At 43.7% G+C, this 21,960-nt stretch overlaps 1 protein-coding gene across 4 annotated transcripts in view; it reads left to right on the forward strand.

Annotated features, from left to right (window-relative positions):
• Positions 1–913: 913 nt before the first annotated feature.
• DTNA (dystrobrevin alpha) overlaps positions 914–21,960 on the forward strand; it is a 223,917-nt gene continuing 202,870 nt past the window's right edge. For 2 of the 4 annotated variants that reach the window (XM_071419057.1, XM_071419078.1), the window contains exon 1: positions 914–1,227. The gene's annotated coding sequence lies outside the window, so the exon portion shown is untranslated. The remainder of the gene's footprint in view (positions 1,228–21,960) is intronic. The other 2 variants (XM_071419049.1, XM_071419061.1) reach the window with 1 other exon arrangement.

Below are 21,960 nucleotides of genomic sequence, written 5' to 3' on the forward strand. Positions count from 1 at the left end.
CGGCAGGACACGGCGGCTCCCGGGGCACGGCTGCACCAAGGGCTCTTCCCCCGATAGTCCCGGCAGGCCGTGCCGCTGCCGAAGTTGCGCTCCGCTCTGCGCCCTGCAGCGGGAGCGCCGGCCGGGCTTGCGGGGTCTACAGGGGACCCCCACCGGGGCTGGGACCCCCAACGGGGATCCCCGGGACCCCTGCCCGGGGCTGGGACCCCTGCCCGGGGCTGGGACCCACAACGGGGATCCCCGGGACCCCTGCCCGGGGCTGGGACCCATGCTGGGGACTCCTGGCCGGGGTTGGGACCCACAACGGGGACTCCCGCCCGGGGCGGGGTGCCTTCCCCGGTGCCTGCCCCACAACCCGCTGCTGCGGCACGGAGCGATCGCCCCCCGCCGCAGGCACGGAGCCCACTCAGCCTGGCCCGACCCGGGGCAGCTCCGGTTGGGACGCGCGGGTTCGGCGCCGTGAGAGGCTGGCACCGTGCGCATCCCCCTCCGCGCCCGCTCCTGAGGGAGCCGCGGCGTCGCGCCCACCTCCTCCCGCGGACAGGCCCCGCCCTCCCCTGGAAAAGGGGATGACATCATCTCTTTGCCCCCGCTCGCCCCGCCGCTCCCCCGGCCTGCCCGCCGCTCCGATAGGGATGGGGGGGTCCCACCCGCACCCCCTTGGCGAAGCCGCGCTCTCGGGGGGCCCGGAGGGGGCTCCCGGCCCCGCCGCCCGGCCTCGCCCCGGCCCCACGCCCCACTACGTCATCCCTCCCACCGCCCCCTCTCCGCCGGTGCTGGCGGGGGAGCGTCTCCCGAGGGGAGCGCCGGGGCCGGGCAGCGGCTTCGCGGCGGCTTCAGCCGGCGAAGGGCGCCGGCGCACCATCGCGGCGCCGGCGCGGTGCGGCGGGCGCGGCTGCGCATCGCGGCGGGGCGGGCGCGGCGGGCGGGCGGCGGGGCAGCTCCTGCGCTGACACCTGCAGCATGTGCCAGGAGCTGCAGCGGCAGCGGCCGCCTCTGCCTCTGCGCGGCGCGGCCGCCCCGCTCCGGCGCCGTGCGCGGCGGCGGCGGAGCAGGAGCAACTCCCGCTCCTCCCGGCGCGTCCCTCCTCCTGCCTGGCACCGTGTGCCGGCGGCGGGTGCACGGTGACCTTACGGAGCGTGCATTACCTCACAGGTAAATATCAGCTGATCCGCCCCGGCGGCGGCGGGAGCAGGCGGCGGCGGGAGCGCACGGAGCCTTGCCGAGGTAGCGATCCCGAGCGGGGCAGCGGGTGCGAGGTGCTGGGCGGGGGGCGCCGCCGCCTGTTGCCGTGTGCCTGTGCGGGGCGGGGGGCGCCGGGGGTTCCCCATGGCACCGTGGTCAGGGGGTGGGGGGCGGCCTCCGGAGGGAGGGCAGGGCGGGGGGCAGCCCCCCTTGTCCCCCACCCTCCCGAGGCCGCCCCCCGTGGGGTCGCACGGCGCTCCCGCCTGTCCCCAGGCGCCGCTGGGGCGCTCCCGGCGTGCGAGTGTGCACAGGCATGCGGCACGGCACTCGCTCCCTGTCGCCCACCCAGCCGCTCCGTGCAGCGGGTCCCGGGGTCCCTGGAGACCACCTGGGGACCCGGTGGGCTGTCCCTGCTCGCCCGCTGTCGCCTCTTGCAGCCGGCTGAGGTAAAAGTGACGAAAGGACGGCGCCCCGCAGCGCAGCAGCGACTGCCTTTACCTGTGCGTTCGCCGGCTCCTTGGCAAACTTTGGTGTTGGGCGGTGAAAATCTCGATCGTTGCAGCCAAACTGGCTTGTTCTACGCTTCCATGCCAGAAACCAGCTACCACCCAAAGTGAAAATACTGCTGGCGACCGCCGAATCGGGTACTCAATCACTGGATCCACTTCCCAGTATGGTTGATGTTTTAGTAGTACTTTAGTAGTACTTTAAACAAGGGTGGGAAGCAGTGTGGTCTGGTAATCCTTGGTAGTTACTGGTGACCCAGATGTTAAAAGGAGAGGTTCACCTTAGGTTCAGGTATATAAGCAGCATCACAAATTTGGTGCTAGTAGGCTTTCAATATACTCTGTTGTGTTTGAAGTTTTGTAACTTGCTGTTCAGTTCTGAACGCTGTACCTCTGCTTCTCTCCTTGTATTTTGGATGTAGAAGTATTTTAATAATGGGGGTAAAGGCACAGATTCTGTGGTTTAACAGTGTCATTAGCTATGGAGCTGTTTCCATAACTTTTACCTGGATACCAGGTTGTGTCTCACACCTATGACTGCCACATGACCAGACTAATAAAATTATGACAACCAAAGAGCAGTAAGTGCTAGGTTTTTAAGTCACCCTGGTTTCTGGTTGTCAGAGAGTAAGTGAGCACGAGATAAGAGCTGATGCTATGTCTATTTTAAGTTCATGTCTTTATAGTGCTCCTCAAAAGAGAATGATCCTACTGACACATTTTTGGGTTTCACCTTCCTGTTGGAGTCAAGGTCCTGCATTTATTCAAAGTCTGTATTCATTGCAGCGGACAATTTTGTGGGTTTTTGTGGATTTGGTTTTTTCTTTTCCATAAGACAGAGGTAAAACTCAAAGAACTGAATGCCTCAGAATAAATCTTGTCTTCCTGTAGAAAAACACAGATATAATACCATCTCCTGCCTTGACCTCTCAGTGGGATGTAAGTGTAGTCAGAATGAGATGCTATCATCTTGCAGTGGTGGTAGTAAATACAGAATTACATACGTGTGCCCTCTGCCAGCACAAGCAAGTGGATGGTTTGTGCGTGTAATGCTCAGTATGTGTGGCTCCCCAGTGGTGTGTAACCATTTCCACGAGCAGTTTTCAGTGTCTTACTGGTTGTGTGCACCAGTGCCCAGCATGGCTGAACTGCAGGGTCAACCATCATGGATTCAACTCTCTTTGCAAAGTAGCTCAGGACCCAGTCCTGGTTAGAAACATGTGGCAGTGATCTCTGTGTTCTACAGTAACCCACTGATTCTGTGACTAAAAGACAGAAAAAAAGCACAAGGTGCGTTATGGTAAACTGCTGGATACCAATCCCTTAAGGTTTAGAGCAAGGTGAAGGATGAATTGTTTTGTTTGGCTTTTGAAGGCTTATACCTTTATTAATTATTTCCTTATTTTCCACAGTAGTATGCTGTCAGACTGTAGAGTAGATTGTCTCCTCTTACACATTTTGCCCAGTATAAATCCATTCAGAATTGCCTATAAGGGTCAGCACTGATATAACTTCGATTCCAGGCAAATAATCAGATATAATTGCACTGAAATCAATGAATATATACAGACATGAAGCTGTGAGAAAAAAATGGGCCTCATAGTGTTTTATATTTCTACAGTTGAAAGCCAAAAATAGCTGTCGTAAACACAGCGTGTCCTTCTGGAAGAAACAGTCAATGCCTACCTTAGAGTTGTTCAAAGTTTCTTGTGTTTCAGCAGCCTTGGGTTAGAGAAGTGAAAGCAACAGTCTTGCAATGAGAACTTTTTCAGAGAAACTTTTTGTTCCAGTAGCTAATCTCCTTCTTAATTCCATGTTGTTAATCTTAGCGTGCCCATATTGACACTATTAACATTTGGAAAGGACTGCTTTCTCAAACAGGGTTCCTTGAGTGTTTTGCCAGGTGTACTAGGGATAATTCCAATAACTGTATTTTAAACTGCTGCTCTTTACATTAGTTATATATATTCCTATCTCTAGGCTTAACAGCAAGATGCAAGTGGTATGGAATGTTACATTCCAATAAGTTTTGCCGTGCAAATGGGGATTGTAGTTGATGGGTAAGTCTGACATGTACTGCATGACTTGTCATGTTTTTCCTGGAGAGAGGGGAGTCTTGGGTCTGAGTCACCATGGAAGAACATGGAGCCCCGTAGGCATAAAACTGGTGCAGTGGAGTGATGAGTCAGATCTCTTATCTTGAATTTCGGTATTATGTGGTATGCATGCATGGGCTGCCTCACATCCATTGTGCACCTAGGCAAGTAACTAACAGGCAGAGAAGTCACCTAATCAGACCTCTGACTCGCCTTTTCTTTGCAAAGTTGGTCCTGCTTCTATGGAAATAAAAGGCTGCTGGTTAGGATCATGCAGGAAATCATGGTGTATTAACCTGTGGAGCAAATCAGCTGTGCCAGGCTATACCCAGTCATTTCTTACATTGTTTCAAGTCCATGTAATACAACCTAATACTTTAATTTTCACTTTTTGTGCTTTAGACTTCAACCAGCTTTTTCAGACTTCTGGAACCGGATAAAGAATAGCAGAGTAAGAGCAGTGTTGGATCTTCATAGACCCCAGTATTTGTTAAGCTAAATGACTTTTCATGAGCATTGCTGTGGAACGTCAGTATTGTTTCTTTTTCCACAGGAAACTGATATAACTGCTAAGCTAACAAAAATAATTGATATTTCTTAGAAGTGGTAGCCTCAGAAATATGTTAAACAGCAAGAGTGAAGATTTGCCCACGCAGCTGTTTTTGGAAAAAAAACAAAGCCTTACATCAGAGGTGTCTTCACTTAGACACTTACTGTGAACTTCCTTGAATAGCAGTCATTAATAACGCTATCTTCTCAAGCTAATGGAGCATGAAGGTTCCTTGATTTATAATCATTTGGGAGCAGATGCTTGAAATTCTGTCCACTTACACAAACAGCACAAGAATGACACTTTTGCTGAAAATCAGGGGAAGGCAGGGGGGAAATTATGTGTGGGACTATCAGAATGGCTTGAAAAGTGTAATGCAATGTCTCCCTCTCCAATGTCATTACAAAAGCTACAAGAGGGACTGTGTTTGGAAAAAATTACATGAGGTTTCTGTTTGAAAATCGTAGCAGAACATTATTGATCTGTATATTTTTAATCTCCTGTGTGTAGCCAGTTGCCATATTGTGATTGCTGCAGATGTTAGTGCTGGTTTTGGGGTAGGGTGTGTGTGTGTGTGTGTTCACGGTCTTGCAAAAAAGAGCTGTCTTCTCACATTGCCTTAAATTGGGAAACTGTTACAATGAAGACATATGGAAAACCATACAGGAAAGATGTGCAAATTTAGATCTAAATTGTACAAATTCCAATTAAAGGGTAAATGCTTCATCTGTTTTTAAGTTAGATGCATCTATTGTATTCTTTAGCTGTATAGATACCTAGTGTCACTTGTGGAGAAATCAGTGCAGGCAAGGTTTAGTGGTCTCAGCAACTGAGATAAAATGCCAAGCCACTTGTAAGAACTTGGAACTTTCAGTGGTCTTTGTATGCTGGTGTGGAGATGACCAAATCTGAGACTAATTGCCCTGATGCTGTTCACTTCAGTAGAGCTAGGTTTTTGACCTGCTGCTTAAGACAGACAATGTCTGGGGGCATGTGTTTCGTATGGGGCAAAATCCTTCCCTCAATTACGATGACATAAATCCAGTCTTTGTGTATTTTCTCCATCCCACTGAAGAGAGGAGAGCACAACTGTTCACCTTACCTATGGCATATCCACAGCTGCTGCTAGGGACTATAATTGTTTCATGCAGAGCCTGTACTATAAAATGTGTGACGTCATCTCCTCTTGGAAGCACTGTATTTGTACTGATTATGTGAGAAGCATCACTGACAGTTCACATGCCTGTGCATATGCCACAAGGACCCAGAGGGAAATCCTGAGCCATACCTTTTATTGTACAGAGGCTGCTGCATTTTTATAGGTGTGCTCTCTCTGTATAGGCAGAACAGCCTGTAAAGGGAAATGCAGCGATTTCACTTTTGAACAATTTGAATTGTTCAAAAGAGATTACAACTTAGCAGAATTCCATCCTATAACATACAAAGTACAAAAATAAAGGCTCTTTTCAGTTAAATCTTTCACCAGATTGATGTCAAGAAGCAATACAGTATCTCAAATGATTTGGTCTTTTTTAATCTTCTTAGCTGGAAGAGATGTCAGAAGAGCCATTCAAAACTGAAGTAGAAGATACATGCGGAATTTCCTCATGTAGTGGTCTGGATGTCTGCTTATTTTGCTTAAGAAGAAATTCAGACTTCAGAAGCACAGTTGATTTTCTTTTCTCTTGGTGCTGACAAGCTTTGCCTTGGCTTAGTTGTCTAAAGAGGTAACGGCAATTAAAATGTCATGTGACAGAAATGTCTATAAAACTGTTTTGTGATGTAATTATCGTAATGTAAGATTTTTCTGACCTGATTAAAATCAACAGGGGAAAGAAACTTGCGGCATTGTCTTTAGCTTTTCAAAAGTTCAGCTGGGACTCCTTCCTGACCACTGAGTCCTCGCACAGTCTGTGTGAGTGGAGGCTCATTTAACTGGTAAAACTCCTCCATAGTGAAGTTTGACGACGTTGATTTAAATAAAAGCATGATAATATTTTGCCCTTGGGCATTCCTGGGGAGCAGAGGAGCTGCTGGTTTAGTGCCAGAATTTGCTTGTCATACTTACGGGTGAATAGACCCATTGAACAGTGAGACCTCATTGAACTGTTCATCCTGGCTTGTGCAGGGAGGCGGAGCTGTGTTTACATCCCACTTAACACCAGTGAGGGTGGGGTAAGCTGATTCCAGCCATGAGAAATAGCCACCTTGAGAGGTTCTAAAGCAGGCTTCTAGTGGCCAAGTTCACAGGTGACTGGAGGAAAAGAAAAGTAGAAGATAACATGCCAGGAAATGTTGCATTATTCTTGTCATTGAGAGATTAAAACCCCAATGCAAAATATGACCCACCTCTCCACGCAGTGTAAATGTAAAAGTGAAGGTCAGCATTAAACAGAAATGTGAGCGGGAGCAGCGTGTGCAAGATGATCCTCCTGGAAAGATCTGGGCTGAATTGAAGATCTGATGCATGTAGGTCTGATCTTGACTACTGGTTCCCGGGCAGCTGGAGTTACTCACCATGTCTGCACGCGTGTGGAAGGAGCTGCCCTTTGTAGGCCGTTTGTCTATGCCCTTATGCCTCACAGAATCGCCCTGTATAGTGGCTATTTACATCTATTGAGTCGTCTCACAATTACCCTGTTGTACTTGATTGGTGCCAAAGTCAAGTTAAGTGATGGCTGGCCTGTGCTCAGCCACAGCAGCATTGTCTGCCATAATCACCTCCACAAAGTGGGGCTGGATCACAGTCTGAAGTACCAGTCAGCTCTCCTCTTTTCTTTCCCCTTTCAAATCTTCTTTGCTTTGGCGTTTGTGCCAATGGTTGTGCTCCTGTGGTGTGCCACACAAACGTGAGTGGCACTGGAAGGCTTTGGTCCCTGCAGAAAGGAGGGCTCCTGGCTGCCCACCAAAGTCCGTCACCGCCTGACAGCTCCGCTTTAGCGAAAGGGACCGACCAACGTCCCGGTGGGCACGGTGCCAGCCTGGCAGATGGGCTCAGTGTGGGCAGCCAGCAGAGCACATACATGTGTGTAGATGTAGATAATTGTATGGATGGGCATAATAAATAGGCATCTCTGCAATTTGGGAAAAGCTGCCGAAGTGAACGGCTGAGTAGCAAAGCAACAAGCCTGAAGAGAGACTTCTTTTGGACAAGGGGCATGTCAGTGTGCTCAGAGGAAGGATCTGTGCTTTCCTTGTTGCTCTCTGCTTGCAGTTCTGCAGATTATGTAATAAACAAAGGAGGCTATTTAGTCTTTTGAATCTAGGCACTCTTGTAACAACTGGGAATGTGGAAAATGACACTTCACTGCACTGAATTTCCTTACAAACCACTTGGAGCTTTCTACCAGCTCAGATTCTACCAACACAGTTACTGGTACAGCGTGAGATCAGTGGGAATTTGTGCTTGCCATACTTTTTGTTTTGAATCGTGTTTTAAAGTGTGAAATACTATAGTCAACAAGAGTTGTGTGGAAATCACTTGTCAGTACAAAACGTACCAAACTTTCTTCGTAGGTGATAGCTTCCAAAATCTTCGTGTAGTTAGCTAGACTCCCTAGATAAGTCCCTTCCATGGATGGCAGTCAGCTAACACATGCAGGCCATATATTATTTGATAGTTAAATACATAGAATTCTTTTGAAGATGTTAACATTAGCTGTATTTCTGCAGAAAGGACTTAGGAAAGCTAGGTGACTTGAACTTGTCTGCACATGGACTTGGTTGCAGAAGCCCATCTCCTTTGAGCTCATTTCCCTAATTTTATAGATGTGGTGCTGGAGAATCACCTGGCCTTGCTGTCTTAGGGCACCCAGGTTTCTTGCTTGAAGGTCCAGCTCTCACTAGGAGAGAGCACTTGTGGATTGCAGGATGAATAGCATCACATACCCAGCTGGAAATTGCCATGGTCTTCTCTCAAAATTCTGGAAGGTCTGTGGATGCAGTTTTTTTTGAGCTGGTAAGGCAAACCAAGGATCTGTGATTTTTTGGCAAAATCCGTAATGAGCTCTGGATACTCTCAGTATAAAAGTAGAGATTCAGCTTTATCTTTCTAGGATCCTTAAGTTAGATTATCTGGAATTACTGGGATAAGAAAAATCTTTTCTCAAATCCTGGAAATAAATGACATTTGCCAGATCTAATATAATCCCTTTATGCTTAACCCGAAGACATGGCAACTGCCTGTGTGACTCCCAAATCAGGTACTGCTGATTTCTAAGTGCACACAGTCCACAGAGAAATTTTGCAAGCCAGCACATTAAATGCACTCGGCAGACCTGGGGAGTGTGTTTTGGCTTAAAGAACAGGACCAGGCTTTTGTTGGGGACTGACCTACCTGGTAAGGTGTTAAAAATGAGTGTGAGGAAAGTACTATTCTGAAGAGGGGAAATAATGAGGTAATTTCTTAGGGCATGGATTTTAAAAAGCAATTTAAACTTCTGCAGGTTTCAGAGGCAGGTATTTGCTCCTGTAGTGGAAATGATAACACCATTCCTGGTCTGGGTATGATGTCTGACGTGTATACACACTTTTATTAACTTCTTACTCTTTTTTTTAGGCTTCCAGACATGTTTACTTTGTGACTCTGCTCATTTTTTCCCCTTCTTAAATATTAACCAGAACAAGCAGTTTAATGGTGGTGTGCACTAGTTAATGGGAATTACAGAAATTTAAATCCCCTGTGTTGGAATTCTGCAAGTTTTGACTCATTTAATCCCTCTCTCCTTAGCCCACATCTACCATTTCCCTTTGTGCAGGCTAGTAGGAATACAGCTTTTAAGTCTCAAGGGGTTTTTATCAGTTTCTTATCACTTGCCTTCAGCTGCTTCTGGTGGGACTGTTAGAAAAACACAGGTGTAGTCCTTCAAAGGACTGGGAGAGGACAAAGGGATAGGAAAACAGGATGCAGGAGGAGGAGGAGGTGGGTTGTTAAAAGGGGAATGTGGGATGGAGAAAAATAGTATGTGAAAGGAGCAAAAAAAAAAGTAAAAGGGAAGGGTAGAAGAAAAAAAGCCTGAAAACAGCAAAAAGAAAAGAAGGAAGGAGAGGAAAGGAGAAAAAACCAGATCATCTGGTGAGAAGGATGTACTGTGTTAATTAAAATTAGTACATGCTCCAGCTAGGTTCCTTTTCTCTTAACATGACAGAGCAGAACTGATTTTGCAAAGGCTTATTTGGCAAAGAGTCTCATTTGACCTTACCGGACTACTTGCAGGAGGAATTCTCTCGAGATGAGCAGTGTGAGCAGTAGCAGGGTCAGTTTGCTGGGTTTTTCAAGCCCACAGACAGGACACTGGCAGAGGAACTGCATCAGGCCGTGCTCTGTATAACCTTCTGCAGAGAAAGGTGATACACACTGTAAATACTGCAATATTAGAGTGACTCAAAAAGTACTCCCTGTTTCTCTAGACAGATGCAGAAGATTTTAAAGCAGTCAGTGTTTGTGAACACTATGTTTCTTAAAAGGCACTTTGCTAATTTTTCCTTCATTACCACTGTTCATCTAGTCATACCAAGACTCAAATTATTATGGACAACTGCATGAACTTTTTTGCACAGAAAAGGTACACAGTAGCTGTTGTACACAGTAGTAACTTAAAATGGAGCCACTTAGTACATTTCTCTGCACTAAGCACTAGCCAGTCATCCTTAAGCAGAAGAAGAGGTTTCACCTTCATGTTTTGGTGAGAGGTATGTTTCATTTGACCCATTGTGGTGGTCCTTATTTCCATATTCTACCTTTCTGATACCTTGGGATCCCCATATTATCCCTATTTGCATTTACACATCATTGTTACCTATCTTCATTTTGAAGACAAACTGGCAGAAAGATAATTATTCTTGAACAATTTGTGGTGGTTTTTTTTTTCTTTCAGCATATGAAAGCATATAGCAGGGCTTACAAAACTCTCTTGATTTGTTGTAGGCAATCAGACTTTTGATGGTGCACTTGACTATCAGAACAAATTACTTCTTTACCATAAGCTCCGTGCCAAATAATGAATGTAATGTTAGTGGGCTTAGTGAAGCAGTGGGTTATATTACAGTGACTGCAAAGCATGAAAACCTACTGTGTCTTTCTGTCATAAAAAGGCCCTGCCTGTGCTGTAGATCCTGTGAAGAATTTGTAGAGATACTTGAAAGGATAAAACACTGTATAAATTCCTAAAGTTCAAAGAGAAAATACCACTCAGGATAAAAAAGGGAGCTTAGCCCAGCAGCAGCTTAACCATATATGACAGATCTAGTGCTAAGTCCTGCGCCATCAATGCAAATGCTTCTGGAGTTCACCAAGTAGCCACATGGAAAGACTAGAAGAAAGGCTTTGAGGATACTGACCTGGGGAGAGGGGCAGAAATAAAAGGCACATGCTTCCCAACAAATGACTCTTATTCTCTGGGCAGGGTGCAAACAGGGAAGGTTTAAGACGTGCACAGCTAGATTTGTATTGCATTTCCTGTGAAAATTACTTTTGAAGGCATTAATGTGTTTGTCTGTATTTCTGTGCAAGTATTATGCTATAAATAAAATTGGGAACCATGAAAGTTGGGCATCCTGCTAGAATAAGATAGGGAAAGGTCACACCAGGCCTAAACAAGGTTCTTGAGTGTTGAGAGTTAAAAAAAATTCATTAGCTATGACCTCCTTTGGTTGGCATATAATGACGTGAACATTTGATCAAACCTGATCACACTTAGGCCAGGAGGATAATCAAAAATGCAGGGAGAAGGCTGGTTTAGAGGTCACACTGCATCTAGATACTTCCCTTTGACCTTCAGTTGCCTCTATACATGTCCTGGACCCAGCTGTTCCCCTGTCTTGCCAGCTCCACACACATCCCATATTAGAGTCATGCCTCACGCTGCCCTCCCTCCTTCCCTCTGCAGCTGCTTCTGTGTCCTCTTGTCCTCTGCAAGCCCAAGGATCCTCTCCTGTCCTGCCAGTGGCACCTGGATTTAAGCTGCTCTGTCTTAACCACTGCTGCACGTTGAGTGTGGATGGCCTGTGAACATGCAAATCATCTCACTAATTATTTGCACTGCTTGTCACACAGAGTGACACAAACCCTGGTGGCTTTGGCAGGTTGCTGTCACCATAGATGTGCAGGGACAGCTTGTACAAGTGTCCAAGGAGAGGGATGACACAACAGTGTTTTAGCAGCTCTGCTGGTACCAGGTTTCAGACTTTGTACCCAGTGCTCAGTCTTGTTTCAAATAGTGAAGGTAGGAAGTGATCTTCTACCTGAAGACCTTAATGTTAAATAAAATGAAATGGAAACATTTCATGCTAAGTGCAGTCCTAGGAAAGTAGGTGTGAGGTTGTAGTCCCTGCTGTGAGATGAGCATGCTTGTTACAGGCCATATTGTGGCTTTCTGGCCCTTCTTGGTGACCTCAGGGGTAGAAATGGTTCATACTGCTTTTGTTTGTCCATAGGAAAAGGAGGAAAGATGGTGCTGCATCTCCGTTCTGAAGCTAAAGTATAGGCTAAAGGTATTCTTTTTTTCCCATGGATTTAGGGTTTTTTTAGGAGACTGCAGCAGTGTATTCTAAGCAGTCACAGGAGCTTTAATGACAGCTGTTTTGCTTGAAAGCCTGTATCTGTCAGTGTCTGTAACATGGTTTGATGTAATCCTTCGGATTTCGTCATGTTGAAAAAAGCTGCAGAGTCTTCTTTGCCTACCAAAACACATTTAACAGTTGAAATTTTAGCAGTGAATATTTCTAAAACCTGCCATTTTGTACATACTGTGTTCGATGATCCTACTGTTTACGTATTTTAATACATCTCTTACCTTAATCTGAACATCTAATTAAGGACATGCATGAAGAAAATAGGGTAGTTTGGAAGAAAAAGAAACAGAAATAAAGTAATACTAGCAGAAACCTCAGTAGTCCCATATGTCTATGCCATTTGCTGCTCAAAACCAAGGAAAAAGATTTAAAAACAAAGTTGTCTTTCAGAGCAGACCTTATGCCTATGAGTCAATGTCATCTTACTACTAAGGTGTCAAGAAGGTTTGTCCTTGAAACCCAGATTTCTGTTACATACACTGACATGTGTTTTGCAAGACCTTGGAATTACACAAGGGAAGGAGAGCTGGAAGCTGCTGCCAGAGCTACAAATGGTCACAGTTATCCCATGAACCTTCAATTCCCTGAGCTCTGGGGCTGCAGATGGGAGCCCTGGGTCTGCAGGCAGGGCTGCAGTGGCTGCCCCTTTGGTCAGTCAGCTGGGGAAGTGCAGGTGTACCACTGAGGGCAGGATGCAGATGTTATCCTTCTTTTGACATGAGCAGCTGGGCTGTTGCTCACCTTTTTTTTTTTTTTTTTCCCAAAATGCTGCACATTTGCTCAAGCAGGAATGCTTGAGAGGGAATGGTGTTGGATGGTGTGGTGGGTCCTGTGGCTGCCTCCTCACTCAGAATGCAGAGGAGAGTGGGGATATAGGACCTGACCTTAGCACTCCTGAGTTGGCTATTAGGAAACCAACCAGGGCACTTGAATTCACTGCTGTTTTTTTCCAGGGGATTCTCTGTGGCCTCTGCTTAACAGAGAGAAAAAGTGGTGTTGTCCCATTGGTATTACAGTTTACATCCTAATTTGTTGAAACCAACATGCCAAGCTGTGAAGAAACTTGTTTCATCAGATCCAGTTACCCGATATTATCAGAATCTAGCTGGATGGCTCTCAAGGGGCTTTGGGAGGGGGAAAAGGTGTTTGGTTTTTCATGGTGGTATTCTTCCTTTCCTTGCTTTTCTTTGTTTTAACTTCTTTTGCTGAAATGACAGTAAAGCTTGCATTTTGTTGTAGTTAGCTCTTCACACATCTATTTCCATTTAAGGAGTGCAAGATACTGGGCCAATCTACATTTTTCAAGTGGTCTTCAAACACAGTAATCAAGAACAATGTGTTGCTTTGTTTGCAAAACCCCAAACCAAAAGTTTATCACTTCCTTGTGTCTGACAGCCTCACAGCAGTGAAACTTCCTGGACCTCTTGCTGCCTGCTTGGCTAAGTCCAAAAATCCCTTGTTAACATGGGGTTAAAAATTCATTAAGAATATATTTGCTCTTTATGCTTTACCTCAAATTGTATTATACTTTTATATGGAAAGAGCACATCAGTGATTGGAACATAATTTAGGAATAGTTTTAAATGGTGTTAGAGTGTTTAAATTGAAGCTCCAGCACACACTCATACACAGTCCTTGAATTATCAAAACATTTGTTAGTGCTTGTTATGTGAGCAGTGTGGCTGGAAGCTCAGACCTTGAAAAGGCCTTTACTATTTTTTTCACAGCTTATTTTTCAGAGTTTATTCCTTTTGTTTCCTTTTATTTTTGTTTTTAAAGACGACGATCCTCCCCTACCCTGCAAGAGCTGAGTGTTTGATGTGACTTTGTTTTGGAAAGTGGTAGCACCCACTTGCATACTATTTGTGAATTGTCAATGTCATTAGATATTAAGGTGTTGAGCTTGATTTGGAAATACAAGGTTCTGCTCTGTGTTGTCTGTGCATCTGTATTAACAGTCTCCTAACTGTTGTGTTTTTCTCCTTGGTAAGTATTCCTAGCAGCAACTCCCACAGCAGTTCCTTCTAAAACTTCAGCATTTGTAACTGTACTGTTACCATTGGGTTTTTTAATATTCTATTTTTAAATCTCCCTTTTAAAAACAAAACACATGGAACAGTTATCAAGAAATGTAGCAAAAAAACCTCCCCTAGTTCCTAAGCCTTTTAAGCAAAATACAAAGCAGTACAGCTAATCTGTGCCTTCTCATACAAAAGGAGAATGTAACACACAATCTAGGCAGTAGATCCTTAGCTCCAGAAATTCATACAGCTCCAGTAAAGTCACTCTTAAGGGAATCTCCTATGACTGTTCCCTGTGTGTTTCCTGTGAAACGTTCAGTGGATACACTGGGGTCAGATCAAATCACAGCTGCACCAGAGAAGGGAAATAAGTGCCTGAAGATATACAGACATGCATGTCTGCAAAGGTGAGGTGACAGGATTTCTTAGCATACTAGGGAGAGTTGGTGAGGGAGGAGCCAGTGGTAATAGAAAAAAAAAGAAAAAAAAGTAAGGAATGAACAACAGGCTTTCTGTAATTACTTGTAGAGTGTATCACAAAAACACAACTGCAAAGAGTAAATCAATGTCCTAAGAACAAGGATTGCAATGGTCAGAGTCCCTTTCAAAAGGTGTGGAGTCCATGCCTGCCTTAATGCCAGAGGGACATGTTGCATTAGGGGGGGATATTTTGAAATCCAAGAATTGTTCTTTTCTTCTCAGTGACCTGACTGAGGATGAACACATTTCCCATTTGTAACTGGAGTATACTAAGTCAGCTCATAAGTCAACCAGTGTCTCACTGTGGGGCTTTTAAGGTGGGAGTTCATCCATTGTTTTATTTACCAGCCATATTTATTTGTCTTTAGTTTTTAACTATTGCATTCCCAGAGAACACTGGTCACTGCTAAAAGTAATGACTTGGTTTTTTCAGATTTAAGTGTATTTAATAACACTGTCAAATAGCAAATGTTTCTATTTCTGTCAGTACGCCTCCTTTTTAGCTCTTGCAGCACAAGTAGGGAAAAATGCTATCATGAAAACTTTGGGAGCTGGTATTAGAGCTGACTTTCTGTGGGAAGTTTTGTGTGCAATCCCAGGTGATTCAGCCTGACTGAGATGCCAGGTTAGCCCTGGGTGCAGAGGGAAGGCTTCAAGGCTGAATGATAAGAAGTTATGTCCTTCCATGTTTTGTACACTTACATCCTCCTTTTTTCCTATCTGAGTACTTCCGATGGCCAAAATAACTGGCAAACATTTCTTCTTGTTTGTTTTTTAAGCGGTCTTGAACTGACAAGACAAGAAATCCTGAGACCAAAGGACAGTATTTTTGAGAAGGTTGCAAATGTCTGAAAGTAGAGACACAGAATATATTTACCTCAGCTGTGATTTTACTGCCATAATAAGATTTTTTTTTTTGCTTTGCTGCATACACCAGGACTTTAAGATTATGCTAGCTTATGCTGAGCTAAATCCAGATATGGGATTTGGTTGTAAAATGTACAAGGAGAGGTTTGTGTCTGCAAAAAGTCCCTACAATCCCCTTTCCATGAGAGGATATTAGCAGGTTGAAAGGAATCCATTGCACAGTGCTTCCGTGCAATCCTGGCTGAATTAATTGTGACCTTGCTTTTCACACCCCTGCAAGGCTCCTGAGGATCCAGAGGGTAACTTCACTGGGCTTCTTCCAGATGGCAGTGTTCTTTCCCTGCAGGTGTTTTGGTGTTGCTGAAGCTCATGTTGAGCAGATGTATGTGAACAAGTCGGTGAGCGATGCTCTCCTCTGCTTCGTGCATCTCTGCCGTGCTGTCCATGGCAGGAGCTGCAGGAGAGGCACCTCCTGAGGCTGGACAGCCCGCACCTAAGGTCACCCACCCACACCCTGTGTGCTCCTGAGCAAACCCTCGTGCTCCCCTTCAGTAGGAGCATCCACAATGGCTGGAGCTTAACTACTATCATTTGGTGATTCATTTGCAGTGCGTATTTTCTAAAAATTGCATAGCCTGTTCTCAAAAGCAAGGCGAAGAAAAAAGCAGCTGTGATGAAAAGAGAGGAAGAAAATCTCACACATACAAAACACAGAGCTTTAAAGAACCAAACCCACATTGTTAGGGGAGGGGAAAAGACCCAAAATTTGCCATGCCTTATCTTTGAAAAAGATCAGAAAGATTTTTGAGGTGCTATTCATATTTTAGACAATTAACAGCTATACCAGTGAGTCTTACAACATACGGATTTAAATCAGTTCTGACTTGCATTTCTTACTTTTGTGGGTTTTCACAGAGAATAAACCAGGAAGTTTTCCCTCATGTAAAAAGATATGATTTAATATTCAGTACTAGTGAATTTTAGACATGTGATACTGATATAAACACTGCTTTGTAAGTGGTCTGAGAAGCATCAGAACAGACCAGTCCAACTTCTATTCTATCAGTGAATACACAGAACAATTTCATTGTGCCTCTCTTTATTCTAGCACAGCTTACATAGAATTTGATTAAAAAGGCAGAAAATTGACATGACTGAAAAAAAGAAAGAAAAAGTTAATCTTCAGTGCTATGGAATGTTTTGCTGAAAGCTTTTGCTTTTTGCATAAATTCATCAACAAAAACATGTTGCCAAACCCAAAAATTCCCATTCAGATATTTAAAATGTTTCATTTAAAAATTCTTGATCAAAAGATTTTAAGTTGCCAAATTCATTGTTTTCTTTACCTCAGTCTGAACTTTTTTTTTCCTCCCTGAGTCACTGCAGCACTTCATCCTTTCTGTCTCCTACTGTGTCAGGTTTCCCAGCCTGAAGATACATTTTTTCTTGGCATGTCATCAGTATGCAGCTTCTGTGCCCAGTGGGGAGGTTGTATTTTGCTGTCCAAAAGCAGCTCCATGGTCCAGTCTACAAGACACCAAAATTAGAAATCCGCTGAGATCCTCCAGCAGCCCAGAGAGACACAGTTTATCCCAAAACAATAACACTCAGTCTGTTTTGAAAGTGATGCATTTTCTCTGCATGAATTAAACTTGGCTTTTAATGAAGCACTTCATTTGATTTTGCTGATGGAAGATTTCAGTTTTCAGCTCAAGTTAAAGCACTTCCGTGCTAAAATTTCTGCTGTTTGATTTTGTTCTCCTGACCAAGTCTCTTCCAAGACTCTCTTAGTCATTGTTTGCATGGTTTGTAACTGGGAAATATCCTTGTTGTAAAGGCTCCTCATATTTGGGATGCATTCCCTGTTCTTACAAGCAGGGAACTATAGAACCAGTACTCTTTGTCAAAGTGGAAGAAACATGTCAAGGTCAGATGATAAATTTCCTTGCAGACTAATACACGGATTTATGTTGAAGGTCCTGACCAGCTTGAAGCCCAGTGAAACAAAAATTCCTGCCTGTGTGTGTATTTAAGGAATAAGCCACAGATGAGTCATGAATGCAGCATTACTAATGACCCTACCCACACCACAGCTGCTGAACCTTTCTGCAAGGCAGACCTCCCCCAGATGCCAAGAACACCTCATCAGCACTCTCTGTGTCTGATGGTCCCTGACAGGCTTTCAAAGCTGGCCCCCAGCTTCTAGCTGAAGAGACTGTGTAGAATCCCAGTAAAAAAATCTGTTCCCTGCCCCATGGATGATGTGACCCACCCACATCCTTCCCCTGGCCTCACCTCCTGGGTGATGAAATCTCTCAACCCTCCAGTAATTCTTGTAGCTCTGAATTTACCTCTAAGCCAGGAAGCTGCAGCAGAGAATCGCTGAATGAGTGAGTGGATGCATGCAAATACATGTAAACAGAAATACATGCAATTACATGTGGTAATTTGTGCAATCTTAATAGTCTGCCTATATGTCTATTAGCATTTTCTTTGATGGACTGGCTTTCCTTTGACATACTTTTTTGAATGACCTCTGTAAAGGCATTTTATGAAAGTAAAGTAGGAATAGTTCAGTGTTGTTTTAGAATAGGCTACAATCCTTTTGTGGCTCTTCTCATTAAACAAGCAATTTTTCTCCCAGGGCAACAAAATGTGAGTTGAAAGTAGGATGAGAGCAATTAAGATCCAAGAAGGGGTGTGTATAAAGATAGGATTAAAGAAAGCTGAAAAGCAAAATTTCAGCTGAAAAAGAAAAGACTGATAAATATATTGAAAGCTTTTGATGGCAGCAAAGTATGTAGAAGGGCAGTTCATTTAATTTCAGCTTTTGTTTTAACTGCCAGTTTACTGCAAATGAAGATTTTGATTTAATTCTAAATAACATTTGGGGAATGGTATTTCTTCTGCCCCTGAATGTGATTGGCAAAACAAATTTGAAAGATTTGCCACATGAATGTGATTTCTCTCCGTTTTCATTAAATCTAGATTTAATAGATTTTTCTTTTTTTTTTTAAGTGAGAGCTGTCATTCTTTTTTCTCCTTTCTATTTTGCTTTTCTGGCTGGCTACTGTTGTGTCGTCTTTTGGGCCATTGCAAGCCCTTTTATTAAAAACAAGCCATTTTCATAAGAATCTTGCTGCTTCCTGGTTTGGAAACCTGTACCTGAGAGCTGCTGCCTTTTTAAGCCCTGTGCTGTCTGACAGTGGTGCCAGGAGGAGAGCTTGCTGTTGGATTGCTCCCACTCTCCCACTGCTGGAAGCTGCTCATCTCTCTGAATGGGAGGCACCTGAAGCTTTCAGAGAGTTCCTTCTCAATGGTTCTTTAGGTGCTTGACCTGATAGATGCTTCTTAGAGCTGCTCAATCTGCTGCTGCACGCCTGGAAAAGTGAGTTGTTTTTTTGTTTTTTTTGGTGAAACTCAATTGTTTGGTCAAAATGGTGATTTGTTGCCTTGCTGCCATGTAAATGAACAGTTTCTGGGAGAGTTTTAGTGGTGAATTGGAAGTATGAACTCCAAAACTTTGGGCTTTAGGCTCTTGCTGGCTTCTCCACAAGGGAGATGGAGTTCTGAAGCTCTGTTTCAACACTACCAACCCTCAGAATGCTGGTGCTTTTTTGAGCCAGTACTATGATTTCAGAGTGATTTGTGTTGATATTCTCCATTTTCTTTTGAAAATGAAGTTAGTATTAAAACATTTATTTTTTTAATTTGGAATTAGATCAGGCACCAACAAGCTCATCTGAAACAGTTCAGTAGTGCTATACCATAGACCTGTTTGATGTCTAGGGCTTAATAAAGTAATTTTTACCAGTTAGGAGTAGGAGTTTGGATTAGAGTTGCCTATGCAGTAGTATCCCTTAGATTTACTCTAAAAAGTGCAGGTCAAATGCACAAATCTACTTTATGAGCAAAGATGATGAATTTTCAGGAGCTGGAGATACAAGCCAATTTACATCAGAATATGCTTATTAGTGTTTTTCATACTTCTGTTGAAAATTATTGTGTGATTTTATTCCTTTCTCTTCTAGCTTGTGTATCTGAAAATGGGAATCATGTTGGTTCACTGAGCATTCAAAATCAAAAAGTAATAATCGTATTTTAGAAAATAAGGGAAAAATCACTGCCACTCCTCCTTGTGAGTTAAGTTGTGAATGGGGTGGTTTGCATTGCTGAAAGTTATGATGTGTGTTTGAAAATTTTATTCAAGAAAGAAAAGCTGAAAACAGATTCAGCCAGCTGATGTGCTGGGTTTCATTCTGTCTTTATCTTTTGCTCCCACAACAGGAGGAAGTACTTGTAGTTAATCATGTTCTTCAATATTTGACAAAATATAAATCTGCTGTGACTTCCCGAATTAGCTGAGGGTGGATTAGGAGTCAAAGAACAAGAAGAGCTGCTGTGCATGGTGGGAGTAATGTGGAAAAGTTTAGTGCAAACTTGACCCAAATCATTACCAGTCTATCACTATTCACAAACATGAATTAAAAATATAACAGATACATTGACTGGTGTCCTAGTAGAGGCTTTCAATTTTCAAAAAAAGTTTTTAAAATTCCTTTTGGAAATACTTTTAAGAATTTAGAGTTCTCATTGTCCTTTCAGCTATAATTAATTATAATAATTATAGCTGTGGACACAGATATTCAAGAACACATGTGAGTAGGACAAGCAATCTAGTATCAATGACTTTATGCAAAGAGCTGTGCTATCCTACATAGTGGAGTTTCTTGCTCTAGGCAGTTCAGTGAATGTGTCTATCCTCACTGGCTCAAATCCTGGAATAAACACCTTGATCTTCTTTTTGGGCAGATAAAGTGGAGCTTAAAAATGTTTTCTGAGACCTTTCAGATGAAAATCTAATACTAAATTGTTTCTGCTGTGCTTCATTAGAGGTGCTTGCGACTGGATTGCTATTGATTGCCTTTTGAATGTGATTCTGCATTTTTAAAAGTGGCAAGAGAAAAATGACAGTGATGGATGTGTACCTTAATATCCCTCTGTCAGATGTGAAGGAAGCTGCAGTTCATCAATGGCCTGTTAACCGCAGAAAAGCCAATGACTGTTCACAACCCGAAGGCTCTAATCCTACAACCACCTGAGACTTGTGTGTCTTTATTAATGAAAGCAACTGCACTGAACATCTGGGATTACTCACATCGATAAAACAACCTGAGTTTGAGTGATCAGTACCTTAGAAGCTGTTCATGTAGGAAAAAGCTATGATCAGATAATCAAAGTCAGAAACGTAGGTATAAGAAGGATATCAGTGCTTCTGACACTTAAGAGTTTCCCTGTGCTTTCCAGCTCACAGTAGCAGAACATGCAAGGTTAATAATGTAGAAGTAATGCACTTTGTGGTGTTAATCACTAGAACTTGCTTTGTCCCTTCTGTGACAGCTCATGTCTGAAGGCTGCCTGAGGTCACTGGGTTATGCCACTGAGGTGAGATGGAGAACTTCACTGGTTTTCACCCATTCTGTGCTGCTTCTTGCTTTGTGTAGGCCTCACTTTTTTAGAGAAACATTGTTGATATATGTGACATTTCCTTATCTTCTTTAGTGTGATAATGACATCAGACTGTGCTAGGAAATGCTGAGGCATCTTCAGGTCCTGCTATGGCACAGGAATTAAAGGAGTGTCATAGGGGTATTGTGGCCATTATCCCCTCCCTTCCCAGGTTCTTTAAGCTACCCTAAACTACTCATTTGCAACAGGTACTCCCAATCTTGCACATGTGAAGTTGTCCTGGTGTGCTTCTGTGTACAGCAGAAGTCCACAGTTCACATGAAGGGGGACCTTCGAGGACTGCAGCAGCTGGAGTGAGAGCTCTAATGATCACACTTCCTCCTCCTCACCCTCCTTTTCATCCATCCTAACCCCACCCTGCTATTCCTGTCGTTGACCCTTCAGGACCACCCTATGAATTTGGTCACCCCCAAGCATCCCGAGGTCCTGGTTCCCTGTGCTGTAGGAAGACAACAAAGCACTCTCTTCAACAGTTAGTGCCAGTCAGCCATAACTTTCCTTCTAAGATAAAAGTTATTCTGAGAGTTTAGCAGCACTTGATAGGACATGAAAAAATGTGTTTTGGCTTTTTGTACCTTTCCAGATTTGTCCATTTTGTTATGCCTCCTGTCTTCCTTTATATTAGCTTTACCCCTTCTTCAGTCATAGTAGTTAGAAGAAACACAAAGTATGTTTTGAAGGCAAATATTTTGAAAAGTGGAAAAAAATAAGAACAATTCATACAGCTTTCACTGAAAATAAAAGTAGTATCAGACAGCAATGTTTATCATTTCATTGACTGTGCTATGCACATGTTAGAAATGGTCCTTTAACTGACTGTCTCCCAAAATATGTAGTTGCATCAAACTTCAATTCTCTAATCCATGACTTTCTGTTCTAATTAGGTGAAGGAACCCAATTTACTCTGGCCAGTGCTCTAAGTGGGAAGTAATTGTCTTCTGGGACTTGAAGTGTTTGCTTTATAAATCTAGATTGCTGTTTGCATTGCAGTGGATTTCCACCAAAGTCTTATGTAGTTAAATATCTTTGGTGTGCTACTGATTCTCATGTTATTTCAGTTTTCCTGTGCTGCTGTGAGAATGCAAGAAGGAAAAGTTACTATATGCTGGTATGTGTTTTCCTGTGATCAAGAAAACCAGAATTCTATACTTTTT

The sequence above is a fragment of the Agelaius tricolor genome, unplaced genomic scaffold (assembly GCF_023055355.1).
Source record: "Agelaius tricolor isolate 1412-34295 unplaced genomic scaffold, bAgeTri1.0.p SCAF_2, whole genome shotgun sequence".
Taxonomy (NCBI): Eukaryota; Metazoa; Chordata; class Aves; order Passeriformes; family Icteridae; genus Agelaius; species Agelaius tricolor.